Here is a 25,996-nt window from a genome sequence, read left to right on the forward strand (position 1 = left end):
TCAACCCACTTTGAGTAGGCGTCTACAATGACTAGAAAGTAATGTCTCTTAAATGGGCCTCCAAAATTGACATGTAGGTGCGACCATCGCCTTTCTGGAAATGGCCACGGTGTCGACTGCACTGGCCGGCACACATGCTGGTACTCTTTGCATACAACACAGGATTTTACTTTGTGCGTGACGTCCTCGTCTATATCAGGCCACCACACATGGCTTCGGGCAACGGCTTTCATTTTCTCGATACCTGGGTGACCCTCATGAAGTAACTATGGTGTCATGGGAATTATCACCCTCGTTCCCCAAAGAAGAGAGCTGTCCTGCAGACTGAGCTCATTTTCTCGAGTCCTGTATAGGTTCTATTCTCTGCCTTGGGGGAGATCACCATCATAAAACAAGGTGTCACGAATCCTTGACAAAATGGAATCTTTGCTAGTTGCCTGAGCGATAGCTGCAGATGACAAAACTTCTGGATATTTGCCTTCCACTATAAACACATCTGCTGGGGGCCTCCACAGGGAAACCTTTAGTTTCTTATAATAACCGGCTCAGTTCATCTGCCTGGCTAATGGTTTGTCATGGGCGATAGACCAGGGTGCAATTGTAAGCCGAACAACAGAAAAGCCCATCATATGACTCGCAGGGAGCTGGGGTCAGGAATGGTTTTGTCGTGGCCAAACAGTGCGAACAAAAGCCTGTGGTTCGTGACAGCTTCAAAATGTCTCCCCCACAGGTACTGCCCGAATCTAGTTACGCCAAAAATCAGTGCAAGTGCCTCACAGTCCATTTGGCAATAGTTATTTTCAGCTGGCTGTAGGCTCCTGGATGCAAATGCAATGGGACACTCTATGCCATGGGACGCTCTATGCCATGAGAGTCACGCTGGGACAGTACAGCTCCAAGCCCAAAAGGGGCGGCTTCACAAGCAGGTACGAGTTCCTGCTAAGGATCATAATGTCCTAGGACTGGTGCTGAAGTGAGAAGTCGCTTGGCTTCAGCAACTGCATCCTCATGTTCTTTTTGCGAGCACCAGGGCACTCCAGCTGACAGAATTTGTGCTAAGGATGAAAAACAGCAGAAGGGTTGGGCATGAACCTTATGTACTAGTTAACCAACCCTAGGAAGCTCTGCAACTCTTTGACATTGCCTGGGAGAGGAGCTTTGATGACTCCTTCAACCTTGTGTGCTGTCGGATGTAATCCATCAGCACCAATGATGTGTCAGAGGTACTCCATCCTGTTCATCATAAATTTACATTTGCTGGATTTCAGCTTGAGTCCTCTTTCTTACATTCACTGGAAAACCTTTTTTTAGATTGCTGATGTGGTCCTTGTCATCCGTACCCGTCACTAAGATGTCATGGAAGTATGCCACTACGTGACGCAAACCCTGCAGGAGAGTCTCAATCTCTCGCTGGAAAATCGAAGGTGCTGCTAAAATCCCAAATGGTAGCCTCTTGTATTGGAACAAACCCTTCGGTGTGTTGATTGTAGTGAGCGTTCTTGAGGAGGGCTCCAAAACTAACTGCTGGTAAGCATCCTTGAGATCAAGTTTAGTGAACTTGACTCCTCCTGAAAGTTTGGCCCACAGCTCTTCAGCCTTGGGAGTGGGGTACTTGTCAACTATGGCAACCGGATTGACCGTAACATTTTAATCTCCACAAATGCGCAAGCCACCATCTTTTTTTTAACATCAGGACAATTGGTGCTGCCCATTCAGATGAAGATGCCCATTCAGATGACTGGCTCTAGGATGTCTTCTCGCAGGAGCCTCAAAAGTTATTCACACACCTTGTCCATGAGTGCAAGAAAAACTGTATGGGCCTTGAAGAAATGTGGCTTTGCTGCCTCATTAACTGCCAGTTTAACAGACACACCAAGAAACATGCCTGGGCCATTCGAAAACAGCCTTGGGTGCTGGTCAATTATCTGCTCGACATGGCTCAATGAGCAGACATTGGTTATATTGTAGATGGGTATTTTCAGTCCTTCAATCCAATCCCTATCTAAAAGTGATGGGGCATCACCTTCAGCAACAAGCAAGGGAAGTACCTAAAAGTAGTTGTTGTGCTTCGCAGATACAGTTACCTTACCTGTGATGGGTTTAATGTCAACACAGTAACTTCTGAGCTGGACGTTGCATTGCTGACGAGGCAGTGATAGAACTTGACGGCGCCAAGTTGCTTCTCCAGTGATAGACACACTCGCGCCAGTGTAGAGTTCCATTTGAAATGGGCGCCCCTGTACTTGAAGCTGCACCATGAAAGGCTTAGGTGCAGACGCATTGGACCTTAGAACCAACTTCCACATGTTGTATACAGTTTTCTCGTCAGATGACGAATGTGAGCTACGCCGTACTGATTGAGTAACACTGTGATGTGGGTCATCAACAGCATGGACTGGAACTTGCTCTTTAGCATTCTTTTTCAACTCATGCATGGAAGTGCGACGGTTGCTGCCAGCGTTTTTTGACAGGCACATTCTTGCTAGGTGGCCCAACTTCTCGCAGTAGCTGCAAGCTTTGCTAACGTGCGGACACTCCGTGGCATAGTGGGCGTCGCCGCATCGGTAGCAACTGAGGTGCTTTCTGTCAAACGTCATGAGTGCATCTACATTCCCGGTCCCGGCTCCTTTCGTTGCACCAAGCCCAATCGCGTCGCATTTGGTGGACTCCATGGCGAGAGCCGTAGATACGGCAGTTTCAAGTGTGAAGTTTGGCTCCTCGAGAAGGCGAGTTAGCACTTGCGGGTTCCTTATGCTGCATACGATGCGGTCACGCAGTAGGTCATTCAGAAGCGCGCCGAACTCGCAATGCTCCAGGAGCTTCTCGAGGGCGGTAACGAACATGCTAACTGATTCGCCCTCTTCACGAACGTGACTATTGAACTTGAAACGACTCACCACTACTGATGGCTTTGGCGAAAAATGGTTGCTCAGCGTTTTCAAATAGTCGTCTAGAGTAGTTTCAGTCGACTTGTTGCATGCATAAAGGCTGCACAGAATAGAGTAGGTGCGTGACCCGCAGCTGCTGAGGAACACTGCGCGTTGCTTGTCGTCCTGCAGGTCGTTCGTCGCGAAGAATTGCTGCATTCATTCAAGGTATTCTTGCCAGGGACCACTGTCTGAGTCGAATGATTCTAGTGAACCATACTTCGGCATGTTGCCGTTAGTAAAGTTTTTATCTCGTCACCAATGTTATATCTTTTCGGCACACAGCTGGTGAGTAACCACACAACAGCTGTTTTTGCTGACGGTGAAGTGACTGCGTAGGGCCTGCCTCTGCCCTATTGTTTTTTAATTAATATCACACGCTAGGTGGCGCCACCAACTAGTCACACATATATCAGGATGCTTAGCCGTGAAGCAGCAGTGAAAAAGGAAGAGGTGGTCTGAGCGCCATTACTCTTGCTCCTTCTGCCATGGCGGTCATTCGGCGGCCTGCGTTATTTTGCTGGTCAGTGTAGTTGACTTGCCTTGTCTTGTGAAGGTATTGCGGCTTTAGGAAGGTGTGGCACGAGCTCAAGAATCTAATGTCGGGGGCAGTGATGCAATAACTGTGTCAATTGCACCAAACTGCGCCAAGACGGGAAACCTGCTACATCCTGCTACATTTCCTCCTTTCTGCGCCAAAACTGCACCTAATTACAAAATACTATCGAAAAAATGGGCACAGCACGTCACCGGCAACAACGCGCGGTTAGCGGTGGCCTGTAACCTTCCAATGTTGCCACATGGGAGAAAAATCAATGTCTGACCGGGGGATGGGGGGGAGGGGGATATGGTGAGACGCTGATTTATGGGGAGGCAAAGACAATTGTCCCCAGACTGGTGTAAATTAGCGTGACCCCCTCGAAAATGCACCTCGGACACCGGCTCGCGGCAAGCTGGTGTCCGAGGCTTCGAGGTAATCCTGTTTGGCAGTGTTAACTAGATAGACGAACGGGCACACATACAGATGCACGGACGGATGGACGCATGGACGGACGCAAGGGCGGATGCATGGACGAACGCATGGGCGGATGCACAGATTGACGTGCAGACGCACGAACGGACACGCGCAGGGACGGGCGGATGGACGTACGGACGGTCACACAGATAGACGCATGGACGGACGGAAGCAAGAACGACTAAACGGATGGATGTTTCGCCCCACTCTCCATCATTCACCCCGTGGATGTGCTTCCATTTTTTTTTTTTTTTTTTTTTTTTTGTCATCAAAGCTCCACATTTTGCGGATCGTCACTGAACTCAGCCGCCAAGTGCATCACGTGTCATCTGCGCTGTCCATGTGGCTGTGCACTTCACGGTCATATGGAGTGCTGTCAATAAGCTTTTGTGATGTGATTTAGACCTGCTTGGTGCAGTGCTTGGTATTGCCGCGAGCGTCTATGAATAATCCGAGACAATGAAAGTTTTGTAGATTATCGTTTCCGTGACCTCTAAAAACTGAACTCTTCGGTCGACCACTGTGCTCACACCACGTACTCGATCGAGACTCGAGCACATCTGTAGTGCCAGTCCTTGCATGGTGAAGGAAGAACATGACTTTCTGCAGACCTTGACAAGATGTCAGGCAAGCATACAACTAACTAAGCAACAGCTTTTTTGGAATGAAAAAAAAAATTAAGCAGTGCTGCTAGTCTTCAAACACATAGGGATTTATTCGTTCCTCAATAATAACTGCTCTCCTAAATTATTTCGGTGGCCTGAATGCAGCATCAACTTGTAGTTGGTTGCCTCTCATTAAAAAGAATGCACTGAAAGGCTTTAAAATTAGTCTGGATTAATATTCTGTGATGGTATACAATTTAGGTTAGGGGAAGACAGAAGGTTAGGTGGGCAGATGAGATTAAGAAGTTTGCGGGTATAAATTGGCAGCAGCAAGCACAGGACCGGGTTATCTGGCGGAACATGGGAGAGGTCTTTGCCCTGCAGTGGACGTAGCCAGGCTGCTGATGATGATGATGTTATACAATCATCTCCAAACATCCATTATTGCACAGAACTTCTTAATTGAAAAGTGTTCCTCCTTAGTTCACCGCTTCTCTTGACACGGTCAGTGTCCCACTTGGCAGTGGGCCTTGAGCTGCTCCAAAATAAATTTTTGGTTGCTCCAAAATCATAAGCTCACTATCTCCTCCAGTGACAGCAGAGAAAGTAATACAATTGATAGATAGAAAAAAATGCTCCAGGTGCCAACCAGTGCGGACGTCAGAAGATCGGCTCCTGCTTTCAAGAACGCTTTCGTGTGGAATCCACAGATTTGTCGCCGAGATTCAGTCACATCATGTGCCTAAGTTCTCAAGGAATGAATAGATACTGCTTTTGTGTCAGTGAGTGGACTTTTAAACAAATTTTGGTACATTTGTACATGGCAACACCATCAGAAGATTTTAGTTTAACCAAAAAACCGATTGCCGCCAATGTGCCGGCCCGGCCCCAACGGGACTCAACGCTCTGTGCATTCAAGAAGTGGCCACTGAGGATGCAATGCCAAGCAGACAGAGAGGACATCTCTTCAGAGGATTGCACGAAACACATGGGTTGGAAGCAGGCCAAAATGAGACGCGTAGCCACAGTTAGCGGTCCCGCGCCCAAGGGCTCGACCAAGGCTGGCTTTGTGGGAGATGCTCGAGCCAGTCGTAGTGGATATGATACCAAGCACATCGTAGTGGATATAACACCAAGCACAGGATCGTGCGAGCAGGACGCATGTCGCCACTATTCAAGAACTTCAGCAAAATTTTGCTACAACCAAGTGGAGGATTAGACATTTCGAGAATTGGCACTGGAGCCGTTGCTGATGCAGTAGTACTGGCGTCAAAGAGGACGAGGCAATGCAGGACATCATCTGTTCCAACTTGCATTATGGTGTCAAGCACTCTGGACCAAGACAGAGCTTCAAGATACCTCAAGGTCAAGAAAATTGACATTGGAGACAAAGTTTTTAAGGCTAGCGTGTACACCACGGCACCCCACGATGCTTGTAAAGGAGTGATTCGCGGGATCCCCGTAAGGAGTACTCGGGACATTGTGACCCGAAAAATAGTGAACGGGAGCAACTCACTGGCGCTATAGACTAAGAGAATCGAGCACAATGAGACAATCATCAGAGCGTTCAAGGGTTCGTGAGATATGGTCCTTCACTTTTGCAGTGCTCCCTTTACCGCAAACATTTGGACATTAGTTACGTCTGTGGAAAGCTGAGACATCGGTCTGACGTCTGTCCGAACCCACCTGAAACCATCTGCAAAGGTTGTTAGATCAAGAATCCAGATAAGCTGCACCAGTGCAATCCAAGATGCAGGCTATGCGACAGTCACCACCCAACGGCAGACAAGGAGTGCAAGAACATTTTTTCAGTGCCATGCGCCGTCAGACACAGACGTTGGGAAATATTGCAAGCAGCCGCGGAAGCACGTGACACATCAATGACATCAAGTCCAGACTTCAACGACTGAGCAGCTGTTTCCAGCCGTCAGGACCCAAAACATCCTGACTACACAAGAACAGGATGGGTGCCTCCACCCCAAGGGTAGGTCGTGCTCCAGCAGAGGTTCTACACCAAAGGCTCGCTCCTAATCACAGGGGCACTTGAGCTCTCAAGGCCTCTCTAGGTGACGAGCGACCTAGATGTCACCCGAATGGCCATCTGCCTGACGTCCAGTTTGAGATCACGGCTTCCAAACCGGGGAGTATTCGTGCAGGTAAGCTACCAGAGCATGATAGAATTGCACAACTAGAACAAGAAAACACAAAGCCTGCAAAATCAAATGAGAGACTATCAGCAGAGTTAAAAGGAATTAAAAAAATCTTCTCACTACGCTAAGTAGCACGCAGTCTTCACAGCAAACGCTTCAGCCAATTAACATCTCTGTAGCTGAAAATGTGGAAGACTCGAGAGCAACAAAAAAGAGAGCAGGGACGGTAGAACACTTGGAAGCCAACCAAACGACCATGTCAGATGTGAAATGGGTCCTCGATACGCTCGGCAAGGTAGCAGCCAATCTTGGTGAGCAGATGGGCAGGCTACAATCAAGTGTGGTGGTACTAGAAGAGCATATGACTTTACGCATAGCAAAGGTCAAAGCATACCTGCACAGCACAGCAGTTCCTCCTCATGTGCCAAACTCGCCTTTCTGGTCACCAACACTAGTGATACCAAACCAGTTGATGGGTGCAGCTTCAGACTCTGGTAGCCTATGTACAGTCAAACCTCGTTAGTGTGAACCCACTTTAAGCATACTAACGGTTAAAACGTAGTTGCGACGAATTTCCGACCGAGTCTCATAGTCTAATGCATTCGCGAACCACTTAAGCCGTAGTGTTCGGCCTATGTCTACCGGTTGTGTGTACTAACTGCTTACAGGGATAACATTTCGGGCGACAAAATTTTATTGCCATGCTGAACTTTTCAGACACCACAATGTGTCATAAATGGTTTTCCATCATGTTGATAAGTGCGCAAATCAGCCGATAAGTTATTTCGACTCCCGCGTGATTGCGACGCTGATATTGCGAGTAACCATCGGGGGAAACAACAAAGGCGAGGTGTGGCGACCACCGACAAACGCGCTGGTATGACTTAGCATCGACGAAAAGCCTTATCACAGTAAACATATCGGTTATCTGCTCAGGCACGCGTTTGGCATACCGTCACTTTAGGCCCACTGCACGCTTTTTGTAGGTGACTGCCTGAACGCGGTGGGCCGCCGATCGCTGCCACTTCATTTTGCGGGACCATGTTCAAGAGCGCGCCGCTTTACAGAAATGCAAGCAGCTCGCCGTCACGGAGTTTAGCGTTGCCGATCACAGGCACCGAGAAACCTTGCTGTATTATGCCAACATGCACACCGTACAGCGGGGGTAGCGATGTTGTTACTGTACTACACACTTTTATTTAGCGACACCTCAAATGTGCCTCCATCTGCTGCCAGGACTGCTAGAGCATCGCGGAGAGCACATTGCTTGGGGAAAGCTCTTCATTGCCACGTTAACCCAGCAGTCTACTCGCCGAACCTACGCATGGTCTGAAGTGGAGAGGGTGTACTTTACCGCAAGCAGATCGGCAGTCACGGTGGGCGTCAAGTGAGCGAAGCGCTGCACCAACTAGCCATGCAGTGAAAGGTTTGGCTCTCTGCAACTGTACCGTGTTTCGAAAATGAAAACTGCGTCATTTTTTGCTTAGAAGCAGACCATGAAACAACTGCATCGTGGACAGTCAATTGTGTCCGTTCTGTCGCTGTACATGCATGCTGCGTATCCCGGATCCCGCGGCAGTTTTGAAGTGCGAGTCGAAAACTTTTCTGCACTTTAGCTAAAGGGAAAAAATGGCTTTCAATGACCATTTCAGGCAATATTTCCAGTGGCACCGAGTTTCTTCCTTTGTTGGCAGAGATGGCGCATGCCAGGAGATGCAAATTTGCAGCTGGTGGTTAATGCGTGGTATGTTTAGTGCGTAATTAAGCTGTCATCCTCAGCAGGTACGTATTAATGGGGTTTCACTGTAATAACCATCATGGCAGCGCTAAATAAGGCATTCTGTATCTGGCAATGGAACTGTAGAAGATACCCTAAAAAGGAGGCAACTCTACAGCAGAACTCTACAGCAGTATATCAGGAGTAGTCAAGAAAAACTTCATATCATACTATGGCAGGAAACCCTATCACCACAATTGATGCTGCCTGGATTGTGGTCTGTGATGGGGGTACTGAAGGGAGGGCCGTATACACCCTTATATGCAACAAACTAATGCACGTTACCCACAACGCTAAGAGAGAAGCAGGCAGGTTAAAATATGTCGTGGTAGAGATTGTGCCAGGTACCAGCAACCATCAGAGCATCTTTATTCCTGACATATTTAGCAGTCCAAAGAAGCAAAAGAAATAGTTCAAGACGGTTCTAAAGAAAGCTGTTTGTACCGCTGGGTAATATTCACTCTTTATAGCAGGTAACTTCAATGTCTCCCACCATACACGTGGCCACAAGCACTGCACTGGCAAAGGAAATCGACTTTGGCATAGTGCCAGTGAACTTGATCTTACCCTAATCACAGATCTCAGCCTATCAACAAACATTGGTACATCCTCTTGCAGGGACTCCACCCCAGACCTTACATTTATAAAGAACATCAAGAAGCCCAGTGGATTAACCTTGCTAAAGACCTTGGGAGTGACCACTGTATTCTTGCCATACTCTCTCTCTGCGTAAGAAGCAGAGAGAGTTGCACTTCACAGACTAAGATAAGTTCAGGAAGTTAAGGACATAAAGGGAAAAATACTGCCACAGACCAGGATTGGAGCAGTAGGTCAAGCAGATACAAGAGGACATCAAATCTGTCTCTTCGAGCCTTACCACAGATCTTCCAGTTAAAAAAAATGAATAGCCGGCCCGCTCATCTTCTTGAGGCAAGGAAAGCGCTACTGAACCGCTGGAAGAGTGTGTGCCTGAACCGAAGATGGAAGAAGAAGATAGCTGAAGTAAACAATTCAGTCGAAGAGTATTGTCGCACACTATTTATGCAGCAATGAGACGAAATCTGCGACTTCGTTGACAGTCAGATGCGCAATGGCAAGACATGGAGCATGCTAAACATCTCCTCAGCGAAAACACCACCAAAACTAATCAAAGGCAAGTTATCGTGCGAATTTCGCATAAAGAGATAAGGCTCTCTATAGAACAGCAAGTCGTGCAGCAGCTTGTGCACAAGTACCTCCCAATGAAAACAGGATTCTCACCACCAAGTGGGACAGTACTTCAGGACAGTAGTAGATCATTTCGTTAAGATCAGCCCACTCCGCGAACATTACAGATTATTCTGGAACCTACGTCGCCGTTAGCGATAACGCTAGAACATTAGATGGCAAATGTACAAATGCCGACGGACTTCGCTGCTTGTCAGTTGATCGACGGTCGACGTTCTGTTTGCTGCTATCAGTGCCAGTGTCCTGCTCTAATCTGACTTTCTTTTTGCGTGGCCACAAGTTCTACTCGAATAAGCAGTTTCCTTTTCGACCTGAAGTCTGTTCTTTTAATCAACGTCTCGACGCCGTGACATCTGCTGGAGGGGCTGGGTATCCATCCCCAATCTCTCGGGGATCGGTACTGGCAGGATTGAAGCTGCAGAATTGCCTTGTGTACTTGGACAAGGTTGTCGTGTTTTCCTTGAGTTTCGACAGGCATCTTCGGCGCCTTGAAGCTGTACTTCAAGCCATCAAGAAGCCCGGACTCACCTTGCTGCTTTGTTTCATTGTTACGTTCGATGATGTTATCTCTTTAAGGATGCTGTGTTCGCTGTTTCAGTCGGCTTACATTCGAGGTAATTTTGGGGGGTGGGGAGGGGGGCTTCGGGCTTTTGGAGGAGTCGACTTAGAATCGGGGTTGGCCTAGACACGAGTAAATACGGTACTTGTCAGTCGTAAAAGAAGTTCCACTTGATCAGCATTATGCCTAATACAGTCTACTCTCAACAACATCACAAACAAGGCGGTGTCATGAACGCCTGACTCACCGCAAGGGCCCCCGGAAGACGACCCGCGGTGCCAAGCGCCAGGGTTCCACTGCGAGAGACAAAAGTTCGTGCCAAACACTACCTGCCAAAGAGACCCATTTCTTTCTTGTGTGTCGCTACCCAGGCTTCCCACCAGGCATCACTGCCGGCGCTATACCATGATGATGATGATGATGATGGTGGTGGTGGTAATAAACGCTCGCGAGCACAACACCACCTACCGCGCAATAATTGCGGCCCCTGAATGTGGCTTTTGCGCCACATTCAAAAACTGTTTATTCGAGTTGTTTGCGCCACGAGGCGCAAACAACTTTACCCACATTTTTTTAACCTTAATTCAAATCGTATCCCGAAAAAAATATATATAATGAAAGAAATCAGCTACACAAGGCCTAACAAAAGAGGACAACACATGTCTCTAAAGTATAGTGAACTAAATAGGAGTAGTCCGACGAGGGCGGTCCTCCCGGGGAGGCCGCTTGCACGGAAACCACTAGGTGGCGCTGCGGCGCCTTTCTCCTTTAGGTAGTTATAAAGTGGGAAAAACAGGTATCCAAGCCTGCAGAGGTAAAACGGGGGCTTAGGCAGGGGTGCCCCCTGTCACCCTTATTATTCATGATGTACCTACAAGGATTAGAGGCAAAATTAGAGGGAAGTGGACTGGGCTTCAACCTCTCTTTAGTCAAACAAGGAAAACTTATTAATCAGGCACTACCAGCATTAATGTACGCAGATGATATAGTGCTAATGGCCAACAACAAGGAAGATTTGCAGAGATTGATGGACATCTGCAGTAATGAGGGAGATAGGTTAGATTTTAGATTCAGTAAGGAAAAATCAGCAGTCATGATTTTCAATGACAACGAAGGTAGTGAGCTTAGAATACAGGAGGTCACGCTAGAGATAACAGATAAATACAAATATCTGGGCGTATGGATAAGCAATGGGGCCCGAGTGCCTAAGGGAACACGAAATATACGTGATGATTTAATAAGGTAACAGGAATGCAGCGGTAATGAAAAACAGGGCACTGTGGAATTACAATAGGTATGATGTTGTGAGAGGAATATAGAAAGGGGTCATGGTTCCTGGGCTGACGTTCGGCAATGCGGTCTTGTGCATGAGATCAGAAGTTCGAGCAAGAATAGAAATTAAGCAACGTAGAATAGGTAGGCTTGCTTTAGGAGCTCACGGGAATACACCAAATCAGGGAGTACAAGGTGATATGGGATGGACATCATTTGAGGGCAGGGAAGCTAGCAGCAAGATAAAATTTGAGAAGCGATTGAGAGAAATGGGGGAAGAGCGTTGGGCTAGGAAGGTTTTCAGCTACTTGTACATGAAGAATGTCGATACAAAATGGAGGAAGCGAACCAGGAAGTTGACTGGTAAATACTTAGAAAACAGCAGGTGGCCAAACCAAAAAGAACTATCGGTTAAGAAGAAAGTGAAGGAAACGGAGACTGACATGTGGAGAATGGGCATGATAAAGAAGTCCGCACTAGAGATCTATCGAACTTTTAAGCAGGAAATTGCCAAGGAAAGGATCTATGATAATACTCGGGGTAGTTCTCTACTGTTTGAGGCCAGAACAGGAGTGCTGCGAACCAAGACATATCGGGCCAAATACGAAGGGGTAGACACAGTATGCAGTGCGTGTGGAGAGGAAGAAGAAACTGCCGAACACTTGATAATGTTCTGTAAAGGGCTTCACCCTATAGTTCAGGATGATGGTGCAGAGTTTTTCAAAGCACTGGGGTTTAGGGACCGGGAGGGCAAAATAAACTTTAAGCGGGTAGACTTAACTAGAAGGAGATTATCTGATTGGTGGCTAAAGTCAAGGCACGAGTGAAAATTAAACTCTTCACTGCAAAGTACGAATCCTCAAACTCTTTTTTTTTAAGGAAAAAAAAATATAGTTTTTGGTTCATTAGGTATTACGGCTTGGTGGCGCTAGCCACCGCCCGATCTAAAGGGTACAGCTATATCCATCCATCCATCCATCCATCCTTTCGAACTGTCACGGTGGACGGACGTGTTTTTTTAGCGCTCCCAATCGACTGCGCAGATAAGTGTTTTTGCATGTTTTCAGCTTGTCTTCATAATTATAAGGCAGCAGTTGAAATCTTCGTAGCACTTATTTTATGGTACGGCTTTTTCGGGGGCCAGTCACCAGGTATTTATTAGTTAGTGGGAGTGTGTGTGTTTGAATTTTTTGTTGTTTTTTTTTCTTTTGCAACCTCGTGGAAGAGGTGCGCGTACATTGAACACACAAATTTTTGTAGTAGAGCCTAGACTTTCTTTTTTTTTTTTTTTCGTAGGGCAGGGCTCGAGTTTGGTAATTATCGAGTATAGGGACAATTGGGTCAGAAAGACATGGTTAAAAAGACTGTAAAGTGTTCAGGATGTGGAGTGGGTTCGAAAGTGGACCCAAGTGTAGAAGCGGAAGGAGAAGAGGCTGACGCGAAGTGTAGGCAATGTGAGGTCGAGGAAAAAATGGAGAAAATGATGGTTACCCAGAGTGACCTGCTGATAAGAATCACCGAGCTTGAGACTGCATTGGTGACAGAGCAAGAGAAAACGAGTGCTATGGGAGAAAGGCTGAAGTCTGCCGAGGAAGCACTAGCCAAGGTGAACAGAGGAGCGGCCTACGGAGAGAACAGTAGGGAACCAGCAACCAGAATGGCGGAGAAGAAAGAGCAAGCAAGTTTGGAAAAAACGGGTTCAGCCGATTCAATTGTCGCAAGTCTAAACAGACTTTGAGAGAGGCAGTAAGCAGAACAATAATCGATAGTGAAGTCCCCGATAGATGGAAGCTCAGCAGGATGAGCATGATCTATAAAGGAAAAGGGGACAAAGCTGACATAAACAACTACCGTCCTATAAAAGTGACATCAGTGGTCTACAGGCTGGCGATGCAGATTATAAAGGAAAGACTGCAGGCATGGATAGAGGATGAGGGGGTGCTAAGGGAACTGCGGAATGGGTTTCGGAAACACTGGAGGTTGAAAGGCAATCTGTTCTCACTGACCCGGTGCATCGAAATATCAGAAAAGGAACACAGGCCCCTGTGGCTAGCATTTTTGGATATCAAGGAAGCGTACGATAGCGTGGTTCAAGAGGAATTGTGGGGAATACTGGACACACTAGGCGTGGAACATGTAGTTCCTAATCTTTTAAAGGATATCTATAAAGGTAACAAGGTAGTTATAAAGTGGAAAAAACAGGTATCCCAGCCTGCAGAGGTAAAACGGGGGCTCAGGCAGGGATGTCCCCTGTCACCCTTATTATTCATGATGTACCTACAAGGATTAGAGGCCAAATTAGAGGGAAGTGGACTGGGCTTCAACCTCTCATTCGTCAAACAAGGAAAACTGATTGAACTGGCGCTACCAGCATTGATGTACGCAGATGATATACGGCAGTGCTAATGGCGGACAACAAGGAAGATTTGCAGATTGGTGGACATCTGCGGTAATGAGGGAGATATGTTAGATTTCAGATTCAGTAAGGAAAAATCATCAGTCATGATTTTTAATGACAATGAAGGTAGTGAGCTTAGAGTACAGGAGGTCACGCTAGAGATAACAGATAAATACAAATATCTGGGCGTATGGATAAGCAATGGGGCCCGAGTGCCTAAGGGAACACGAAATATACGTGATGATTTAATAAAGTAACAGGAATGCAGCGGTAATGAAAAACAGGGCACTGTGGAATTACAATAGGTATGATGTTGTGAGAGGAATATGGAAAGGGGTCATGGTTCCTGGTCTAACGTTCGGCAATGCGGTCTTGTGCATGAGATCAGAAGTTCAAGTAAGATTAGAAAATAAGCAACGTGGAATAGGTAGGCTTGCTTTAGGAGCTCAAGGGAATACACCAAATCAGGGAGTACAAGGTGATATGGGATGGACATCATTTGAGGGCAGAGAAGCTAGCAGCAAGATAAAATTTGAGAAGCGGGTGAGAGAAATGGGGGAGGAGCGTTGGGCTAAGAAGGTATTCAGCTATTTGTACATGAAGAATGTCGATACAAAACGGAGGAAGCGAACCAGAAAATTGACTGGTAAATACTTGGAAAACAGCAGGGGGCCAAACCAAAAAGAATTATCGGTTAAGAAGAAGGTGAAGGAAGCTGAGACCAATATGTGGAGAATTGGCATGATTAAGAAGTCCGCACTTGAGGTCTATCGAACTTTTAAGCAGGAAATTGCCAAGGAAAGGATCTATGATAATACTCGGGGTAGTTCTCTACTGTTTGAGGCCAGGACGGGAGTATTGCAAACCAAGACATATCGGACCAAATACGAAGGGGTAGACACGGAAAGCAGTGCGTGTGGAGAGGAAGAAGAAACTCCCGAACACTTGATAATGTTCTGCAAAGGGCTTTACTCTATAGTTCAGGATGATGGCGCAGAGTTTTTCAAAGCACTGGGGTTTAGGGACAGGGAGGGCAAAATAAACTTTAAGCAGGTAGAATGAGGTTATCTGATTGATGGCTAAAGTCAAGGCACGAGTGAAAATTAAACCCTTCACTGCAAAGTCTGAACCCTTAACCTCACTTTTTAAGAAAAAAAAAATAAATCTAGTTTTTGGTTCATTAAGTATTACGGCTTGGTGGCGCTAGCAACCGCCCGATCTAAAGGGTACAGCTATATCCATCCATCCATCCATTCATCCCGTAGTGTGCCGCAGTGGGCGCTTGTTTGCCGCACTTTCAAATGAGGAGTGCGATTTGTTTAACGTTGATGCTAGACCCCTTATTACCTAAATTGTTCAACACTCAAGAACATGAGTGTTGTGCAATATTGTGTAATGTTGTTGAGCATGTGGATCACAACTGATGTTAAAATAATTTTGCTGGTGATATCGTCATTCTCAAAGTAGTTAAATAAATGACTGTTGTTTTGGTTCGTTACGACCACGTCTGCTGTGTCCGTGATCCAAGAGCACGGCCCTCTCACCACACTGACACCCCACATAGGTGCCAAACTGGAGCTTTTGGCGCATCCGATAACAGTTTTTTGCGGTTCGGTACAGGCTTTTGTTTGAGCCATGGTGGAGTAGGCCTAGGGTGCCTATGGGTACAAACGATGCGATGTCACCAACACCTAACTCACCCCAGGGGCCCCAGGTAGACGGCCCGCGATGCCGTACACCGGGGTCCCTCTGCAAGAGACAACCGTTTGTGCAAAACGCCACCTGCCAAAGACACCGTATTCTTTCTTGTATGGCGCCACCTAGGCTTCCCACTAGGCATCACCGCCAGTGCTATATTATGATGATGATGATGGTGGTAATAAATGCTCCTGAGCACAACGCCACCTACCGCGAGATAGTTGCGACCCCTGAATGCGGCTTCTGCTCGAGACATGTGTGTCTCGAGGTGCAAACAACTTTACAGGGGGTGTTAGCGCCTTCATTATTTCAAGCACCAGCAGCGGTTATTAACAAATTTACTGCTCAAGTTCCATGTAATGAGTGAGTGCTATTACAGTAGGTGCAGGGTTGCTATGCAGCCCCCACACCGAAGCAAAGCATAGCCCGAATAATAATAGTTTGCTGCAGGGTTTTTTCAGCCACTTCTGTTGGGCGTCTTGGAATAAATTTTCCTTCTTGTTTTTGTAGACAAAAAGGCATATTTACTCATATTGTGCCACCTATTGACTTCTGGGAGCTGTGTATCCCGTGCAGCATCAGAGGCCCACTGGAAAATTCACAATTAGACTGAGAGTTTCATATGCTGAGCAGCACTTAGGTACTTCTCACTATAACACTTATAATTTGACAGTGGAACTTCCCTGCTGGGAGCACCAGAAAGTCTTACTTTCAAAACATGATTGATTTATATGTGGGGTTTAATTTCCCAAAACCACCCTATGATTTTGAGAGACGCCGTAGTGGAGGACTTCGGAAATTTCGACCAGCTGAGGTTCTTTAACGTGCACCCAAACCTGAGCACACGAGCCTACAACATTTTCGCCTCCATCCTTTCAAAACTCGGGTCGCTATGCCTAACAATGTTACCGCAATGAACAGCAAACGCCTACTACAAAAAACAAACAAAAGCTTTTTATTAACACTTGGCTCAGAAAGAAAGTTGTGATAAGAGACTGGTGAGCACCCTTGAGCGATGGTGCAGTTACTTTGTGCAGTGTTTCAGTCAGCTGCAACTTTCACTTTCACTTTTACTCCTTATAGACCCCACCAGGGGGTATTACATAAGGGGTGGGTTACAATATATACAACAGGTTGAACACCTTATTATATGGTATAATGTGATGGGATCGCTTCAATGAAGGCAGTAGGGCTTGAGTTAGCGATTTCTTGTGTAAGGTCGTTCCAGTCCTTGGCTGCTCGAGGAAAAAAAGAAGATGCAAAGGTGACTGTGCGAGCTTGAGGACGGGCAACGTTTAAGGAGTGACCAATGCGATAGGATATGCGTGATGGTGGCAAAATATACGGTGCTTGATTTAGTGCGCTGTGGTAGAATTTATGAAATAATGATAAACTAGCAATGTGACGTCTATTAGAAAGTTGTAAACTGGATTCCGATTTCAAGGATGTTACGCTGATATCCTATGAAAAGGCGGAATGAATGAAATGAATGGCACGATTCTGAAAAGCCTCAAGGGTATTTGTGAGGAATATCTGGCGAGAATCCGAAATGGCTGATGCGTATTCTAGTTTCGGCCGTATTAGTGTTTTGTAAGCTAGTAACTTTACATGCTGTGGAGCGCTTTGTAAATGACGTGGTAAAAACCCAAATGTTTTGTTAGATGATGCAATAACGTTGTTCACATGCGCACACCAGTCGAGATTATTCGATATTGTCACACCTAAGTATTGAATCTTTGGCGGGACCATCGTCCTTTTAAACTGGCTTGGCTTCGCAGAAGGCCACTGATGGGGACAGGTGAAGTTTAAAACTACTATGGCATTAGCATGCAGAGAGCAGTGTGGTCAAGTCAGTTGTCAGCCCATGTCAACATGGCAAAAGTGTGCTTTATGCACCCGATTTCGAACAAAAGTGCCACTAATTTTGTCCACTGTAGCCGATAGTTCATTCTATCGCGGTTCGTAATAAGCGAACTTCGCTCTAATAATTTAATACACAGACCACACTTGGGCTAAACAATGATTGGTTGTATCTGCAAGTCCGTTGTACATGGGTCCGTTGTAATGAGCATAGACTGCATATTGTCACGCGGTTGTGACACACGCAGCACTTGAGAGGAAGCACACAGGAGTCAGGGCGATGTCGGGCGAACTGTTTATTGGGCGAACTTGTGCCCAGCAAAACAAGGCCAAACACAACTCACAGCAACAGCGGCGTGAACAGTCGTCGGTCGACGGAAAAAGACTGCCTAGTGGCGCACTGCGCCGGCTTTTTATACACGCATCATATCGCGTTCTCGATTTATTTCTGGAGCTCCAGAAGCTACTAAAATGTGCGCGTCAAGCATGCAAAGTTTCAAGAATGATCCACACGGTTCCATAGTGGCATGCAAGATAAACGCGGCCTGCGTTGCGCTTAACAGAAAGTGATAACAATGCTCCCCGTAAACAATCACAACGAGCGCGCGTGTCACTGGAAAGTGATAGCGGCTTTCTTCGTAAACCAAAAGAACCGCACGTGTCACTACCCCCCCCCCTGAAAAAGCATCGTCTCGATGCTAAAGACAAGACATAAGAGAGAGTACATGCAATAAATTACATTAACAATGCGTCACAGCTAATCAGCGCGCGTAATAAGGTTTAAGTCGCACCACGTGTACGACTTCGGGTCTTGCACGGCGTCGTTGGGATGACGTTAAGCCATCGGGCACGACCTCATAGTCCAGTTCACCACGACGTCGGACTACCTTGTAGGGTCCAAAGTAGCGTCGCAAGAGCTTCTCAGACAATCCCCGTCGTCGTATCGGCGTCCAGACCCAGACAAGGTCGCCGGGTTGGTATTCGGTGTGGTGTCGTCGAAGGTTGTAGTGGCGCCTGTCGACCGTCTGTTGGCTCTTGATACGCAGGCGGGCTAGCTGTCGAGCTTCTTCAGCGCGATCCAGGTAGCTGGCGACGTCGAGGTCTTCTTCGTCGGTGCCGACCGGTAGCATGGCGTCAAGCGTCGTTGTTGGGCTCCGTCCGTATACGAGCTTGTATAGAGCAAACTGCGTCGTTTCCTGCACGGCCATGTTGTACGCGAAGGTTACATACGGGAGTATGGCGTCCCACGTCTTGTGTTCGATGTCCACGTACATGGCCAGCATGTCGGCGATGGTCTTATTTAGACGCTCGGTGAGGCCATTCGTCTGTGGTGGTACGCGGTGGTTCGGCGGTGGCTTGTCTGACTGTACCTCAAGATCGCCTCCGTTAGGTCAGCCGTAAAGGCCGTACCTCTGTCGGTGATGAGGACCTCGGGGGCTCCGTGGCGGAGGACGATGTTCTCAATGAAGAACTTGGCGACCTCGGCGGCAGTGCCCTTGGGCAAGGCCCTTGTTTCGGCATAGCGGGTGAGGTAGTCAGTCGCTACGACAATCCATTTGTTGCCAGAAGTTGACGTCGGGAACGGCCCCAGTAAGTCCATGCCGATTTGTTGGAATGGCCGTCGAGGTGGTTCGATGGGTTGCAGAAGTCCGGCTGGCCTAGTTGTCGGCGTCTTGCGTCGCTGACAGTCTCTGCATGTCTTTACGTAGTGGGCGACGTCGGCAGTGAGGCGAGGCCAATAGTACTTCTCTTGTATTCGTGACAGTGTGCGGGAAACACCAAGATGTTCGGCTGTCGGGTCGTCGTGTAATGCTTCCAGAACCTCTGGACGTAACGCTGGAGGCACCACGAGGAGGTGGTCGGCGCGGAGCGGCGAGAAGTTCTTCTTCAGGAGGACGTTGTTCCGCAGGAAAAACGAAGCCAGTCCTCGGCGGAATACTTTCGGCACGTCGGCGGTCTTGCCTTGCAGGTAGTCCATGAGGATCTTGAGCTCTGGGTCAGCTCGTTGGCGTTCCGCGAAGTCGTCGGTACTTATGGGTCCCAGGAAAGAGTCGTCGTCCCGGTCATCCTGGTGCGGCGGATCGACAGGGGTGCGAGACAAGCAGTCGGCGTCGGAGTGCTTTCGTCCGCTCTTGTAGACGACGGTGATGTCAAATTCTTGTAGGCTGAGACTTCACCGGGCGAGGCGCCCTGATGGATCCTTCAAGTTAGCTAGCCAACACAAGGCGTGGTGGTCACTCACGACTTTGAAAGGCCTGCCGTACAGGTAGGGGCGGAACTTTGATGTAGCCCAGATGATGGCAAGGCATTCCTTTTCTGTCGTGGAATAATTGGCTTCTGCTTTCGAAAGTGACCGGCTAGCGTAACTGATGACCCTTTCAAGTCCGTCGGTCCTCTGCACGCGCACGGCGTCGAGCCCTGTGCTGCTTGCGTCCGTGTGAATTTCGGTGTCAGCTTCTTCGTCGAAGTGCGCCAGTATTGGCGGCGTTTGCAGGCGTCGCTTTAATTCTTGAAATGCCTCGACTTGCGGCGTTTCCCATTTGAAGTTGATGTCGGCCTTCGTGAGGTACGTCAGCGGCTCGGCGATCCGCGAAAAGTTCTTCACGAAGCGCCTGTAATAAGCGCAGAGGCCAAGAAATCGGCGTACTGCTTTCTTGTCGGTGGGTGCAGGAAAGTCGGCGATCGCAGCTGTTTTCTGTGGATCAGGGAGCACTCCCGACTTGCTGATAACGTGGCCAAGGAACAATAGCTCCTCGTAGGCGAAGCGGCACTTTTCTGGCTTCAGGGTAAGTCCCGAGGCTTTGATTACCCGAAGAACAGCTTCAAGGTGCCGGAGGTGCTCGTCGAAGTTGGAAGAAAATACGACTACGTCGTCCAAGTAGACGAGGCAAGTCTGCCACTTCAAGCCTGCGAGTACTGTGTCCATAACCCGTTGGAACGTCGCGGGCGCCGAGCAAAGACCAAAGGGCATGACCTTAAACTCGAACAGGCCGTCTGGTGTTATGAAGGCAGTCTTCTCTCGGTCTCTCTCGTCTACTTCGATTTGCCAGTAGCCGGTTTTGAGGTCCATCGACGAAAAATACTTGGCGTTGTAGAGTCTGTCCAGAGCATCGTCTACCCGTGGGAGGGGATACACGTCTTTCTTCGTGATCTTGTTCAGGCGACGATAATCGACGCAAAAACGTAGGGTTCCGTCCTTCTTCCTCACTAACACCACGGGTGATGCCCACGGGCTCGTAGACGGCTGAATGATGTCGTCACGCAGCATTTCGTCGACTTGTTGCTTGATGGCCTCGCGTTCCCGTGCAGAAACTCGGTAGGGGCTCTGACGGAGCGGACTGGCATATTCGTCGGTTATGATGCGATGTTTCGCGAGAGGGGTCTGACGAAGCCTCGATGACGACGAGAAGCAGTCCTTGTATTGGTGGAGTAAGGCTTTGAGCTCCTTTTGTTGCTGTCTGGAAAGGCCTTGACTTACGTCGAAGGCGGGCGCGGAAACTGCTGTCGACGTTGCGGCTCCCTGAGAATCGGTGAGGGCGAAGGCATTGCTCGTTTCCACAAATTCGCTTAGATGTGCTACTGTCGTGCCCCTATTCAAGTGCCTATATTCGTTGCTGAAGTTCGTCACCATTACCTTGGCTTCGCCGTTGTGAGGCTTGGCTATGCCTCTTGCGACGCACATCTGACGGTCTAGGAGCAGGTGCTGGTCGCCTTCGATGACATTTTGTAAGTTGGTAGACGCTTTGGTGCCGACGGAAATGATGACGCTCGACAGTGGCGGGATGGTTACCTGCTCTTCTGTTACATTCAAGGCATTGTGAGCGACGTTGCAGTCTGACGCCGTTGCATTATCCGTGGACAGTGTGATTGACCTGGATCTTAGGTCGATGACTGCGCCTTGCTGGTCCAGGAAATCCATGCCTAAAATGACGTCTCGCGAGCATTGCTGCAGGACCACAAAACTCACAGAATACGTCTGGCTGTGAATCGTGACTCTTGCCGTGCAGGTTCCAGTCGGTGTTATAAGGTGGCCCCCTGCTGTTCGGATATCCGTCATATGTCAATATGATGATGCAGTATGGCCCCTATTTTTAGTGCTTCCATTCAGATGGTAGCATCTTACAGAATAGACTGCAGTTGCTCCGGTTTCACTAGTGCATGAGCCAACAAGTTTCTCAAGTGTTGATTGGCAAGGCAGCCTGAAAACGTTCTTCAGTCTCATTCAAGCCAATTCAACCTTATTTGGTTGTCAGCCACTTTCTCACATTGCCTTTCGGTTTTCCACAGGCGTGTGTTTCTTGTTCGTTATGAGGAAAGGGCAGCACCTACAAGTGGTGCAACAGTCCATTGCATCGATGCGCCGCCAGTGCCTCAATGGGCCACTTGGAGCCATTTATGTTTCCACCAGTGTGCTACAAATCATCATCTCTCTCTCTCTACTAAGCCCACATTCCTTGCAAGTGCATGTGCACAAAGGGGTACACTAATGATAAAAGGGGTAGGCTTTCAGAAAGTCAGGGTTTTTTCAGCCCCTCAAACAAAGAGAAAGGATGTAAATTATACAAAGTCAATCACATTTTTAACGTGACTGAAAGCACGGAGTGTTTTGAAAGCACTCTTTTACGAGGCCAGCCAGCGTAAACCTCAAAGCATAGGCTGTCACTATCGATGTTTGTGTGCATTCTATGTGTCATTTTTCCGGCTTGTTTTTGAGTAAACGATGGTATTTGTATCTGATAAGTGTTAGACGATTCCTTGCGATGGGTGCAAGTAAAATACGAAACTGCACATGTCATATTTAGTAATGTGTGGTGTCTCTATGTGGGGAAAGGCACTACGCTCTTGGAGTGAACGGACACAGTAAACACGGTTGGAACAAACCAAACAACACACATTTATTTAACTACCTTTAGAACGACGATATCGTCCGCCGAATTATTACACATCATTTGTGATCAACACGCTAAACAGCCTTACAGAAAATTACGCAACACTCAGCAACATGACAAACAAGGCAATGTTGCAAAGGCCTGACTCATACCACAAGGGCTCCCCCGGCAGACGACCCGCGGTGCCGTGCATCGAAGTCCCACGGTGAGAGATAACCGTTCGTGCCAAACACCACTAGCCAAAGAGGACAGCTCATATCTCGGGTGCCGCCACCCAGGCCTGCCATTAGGTGTCAGTGCCAGTGCTACACACGAACCATTATGATGATAGCGGTGGAAAACGCTCGCGAGTACAACACCACCTACCACTAGATAGATGTCACCCCTGAATGCGGCTTTTGCGCAAGAGACGTGCGCTACGAGGTGCAAACAACTTTACAGGAGGTGTTAGCACCCTTGCAGTGGGTAAGTGCCAAGTTGGACTTGCGTGTACATTAGTATCGTGATAGTGCTAAAGATGTATGTATGTGTGCCTTCTTTGTGCCCTTGTTTTTAGTGCGCTATTACCATTCTTAATCATGGAATACCAACGTGCCCCGATGTCCACCTTAGTGTTAATGAGTTCGTTTTGCAGGAATTTCGGCGTCAGCGTCATTGGTTGTGAGCAACGAGAGGGGCTCTGAAGGCCCATATAATAGCAAAAAGTTCAGACATATTTATTCATCAGCAGCAGCAGAACCATAGACAAAATGAAAATGCTGTGTATGATCGCATGTTTCCCTGCAGATGCATAGTGAACCCTTTGCTGATTCACAAAAATGATAATTATGGTGTAGTGGGCACTTAACAATTGTGCTTGCGATAGGCATTCAATGTTACTCTGAAACGGCCAATGTGACATGCATAGGTGTTGTTTTCTTACAGCACAGTTGGGGTATGCACCGAGAACAGAAGCAGGCCAGCAGTTTAGAGGGCAATTCACACAATGTCTAAATACACTATCACCATCTGCTATCAAAGCCCAAGTTGGACTTTAATAGCAGGTGGCGATACAAAAAATGATGGCGTACAATCCTATGGCATACAAAAAAAATGACAAAAAAAAGCAATCCGAGGGATTTCAGTTTAATTAATATTAATATTCGCAGCGTGGCTAACAAAGCCGTGGAATTTGAACACCTTCTAATGTACTACAATCCAGATGTTGTCGTCGTGATAGAAACTTGGCTACGCCCTGAAATAAAAGACAGTGAACTAATCCCTCCTGGTTATGCCGTGTTCTGCAAGGATAGGGATGTGCGTGGCGGAGGCGTAGCCATTGTTTGTAAAAAAGATATTGAACTGATCGTTATGGATGACTGTCCCAACACTGAAGAAAGTATTTGGTGCAAAACGGTGTTTCTTGGTGTTCCCTTTGTTATCGGCGCTGTTTACCGACGTCCAAACGCTCTCATTTCATTTATAGAAAGTCTGCAGGATTACATGTGCAATAACGTTCCTCCTAGCACCCGTGTCATTATTGCGGTAGATTTCAACCTACGAGGAATAGATTGGGCTGATCTTACAGTGGGTTCAACAGATGTTGCACATTGTGAAGCCTTGTTGAACCTCTCTTTCAGTTAAGATCTCACGAAAGTTGTTTGGGATAACACTAGGATTTCACCGACCTCCGAGTCGTTACTTGACCTGGTACTCATTTCAAGTAATATAACAGAATGTAGTGTTTCTGTCGAAGATGGATTATCAGATCATAAATTGGCTTTGCTTTCTGTTAAGGAAGCACTACCCACGAAGAATTCAAAGTCTGCTATCTGTATAAGAGACTATAGTAACGCAGATGATGTTAGCATTTTGGAACGTCTCCAGTTGTTATTGTATTCCTTCAATTGGGTGACTGACATCAGCACTTTGTGGGATAGATTTAAGAATATCGTAAATAGCTGTCTGGACAAGTTCGTGCCAAAACGAACCAAGGCAGTAAAAAAACGTAATCCTTAAACGCAAAATAATTCAGCTTAAACGTAAAATAAGACGCAAAAATCGGAACAAAAGAAAACGGAACGGTGATTTCGCAGCTTTCCCGAACACTTAAGCATATGCTCAAGACTTCGAAAGAGACATTCACCACAACGTTTCTGGCGTCGCCTTGCCCCTTCGTGCGAACAGATACAGTATGCGTGTGTTGACGGCAATATTATTAACGATTGTGCACAAATTGCTGAAAAATACAATGAATACTATGAATACGTTCATTCTGTGTTCGTTCCACGGGAGCCAACGTCATCTGATATTGCTGAGACTCCCACTGATGGTATGTTGCGTATGCCTGACATCGTTTTCACAGAGGAGGGTATACTTGCGTTACTGCTTAACCTGGACACTAAAAAATCGGCTGGCCCTAATGGTATCCCAAATGAATTTTTAAAACGAGGTGCGGAATAGGTAACTAAGTATCTCTGTATCATTTTTAAGGTGTCATTAGACCAGCACAAACTACCATCTGATTGGCTGACCGCCAAAATTACTCCTATTCATAAATCCGGTGATAGACACACCATTGGAAATTACAGACCTATTTCACTTTCATCCACATGTTGCAAAATGATGGAACATGTGATATCAAAAAGATTGTTTAATTACTTTGAAAATGCTAATATTTTTCTTCCGAACCAACGTGGTTTCAGGCAAAAACTGTCTAGAGTTACACAGCTCATTGATAGTATACATGATTTTTCTAGCATATTAAACGAGAAAGGTCAATTAGATGCTGTCTGCCTAGACTTCTCGAAAGCATTTGACCGCGTTCCGCACCCTCAACTTCTTGATTAATTGTTCAGTCTTGGCCTTAACATCAATATTATCAAATGGATTAAGTCATATTTAGTAAGAACACAGTTTGTACAGGTAAATGGCGCGAAATCCCGACTGTTGCCCGTAACATCAGGTGTCCCTCAGGGATCGGTGCTAGGCCCTGTAATTTTTCTCAGTTATATAAATGACATTGCTGACCATATAACCCGAATATTAAGGTTCGACTTTTTGCAGACAACTGCCTGATTTACACCACTGTAACCAGCCGCAGTGATCAAATCGCCTTAAATTCTGCATAAAAATTATTAGTGACTGGTGCGATACGTGGAAAATGAAAATAAACTACAGTAAGACTATGTATATAAAGATAACCAATAAAATTAGCCCCGCCGCGGTGGTCTAGTGGCTAAGGTACTCGGCTGCTGACCCGCAGGTCGCGGGCTCAAATCCCGGCTGCGGCGGCTGCATTTCCGACGGAGGCGGAAATGGCGTAGGCCCGTGTGCTCAGATTTGGGCGCACGTTAAAGAACCCCAGGTGGTCAAAATTTCCGGAGTCCTCCACTACGGCGTCTCTCATAATCATATGGTGGTTTTGGGACGTTAAACTCCACAAATCATTCAATCAACCAATAAAATTAAAAATATACGCTCCTTCGAATATTAGATGGATGGCAGGGCTCTAAGCCGTGTGAATTATTTTAAGTACCTCTAACTATATCCAATGATCTGTGTGAATTATTTTAAGTACCTCTAACTATATCCAATAATCTAAACTGGAAAACACACATAGATAACATATGCTCCTCAG

The 25,996-nt window shown here is 47.1% G+C and overlaps 1 protein-coding gene across 8 annotated transcripts in view; it reads left to right on the top strand.

Moving 5' to 3' along the window:
* The window catches only part of LOC119178803 (proteasome adapter and scaffold protein ECM29), an 881,180-nt gene that overhangs the window by 645,458 nt on the left and 209,726 nt on the right, over positions 1-25,996 (top strand). The window lies entirely within an intron of this gene.

Source organism: Rhipicephalus microplus, chromosome 1 (assembly GCF_043290135.1).
Source record: "Rhipicephalus microplus isolate Deutch F79 chromosome 1, USDA_Rmic, whole genome shotgun sequence".
In the NCBI taxonomy this organism is placed as follows: Eukaryota; Metazoa; Arthropoda; class Arachnida; order Ixodida; family Ixodidae; genus Rhipicephalus; species Rhipicephalus microplus.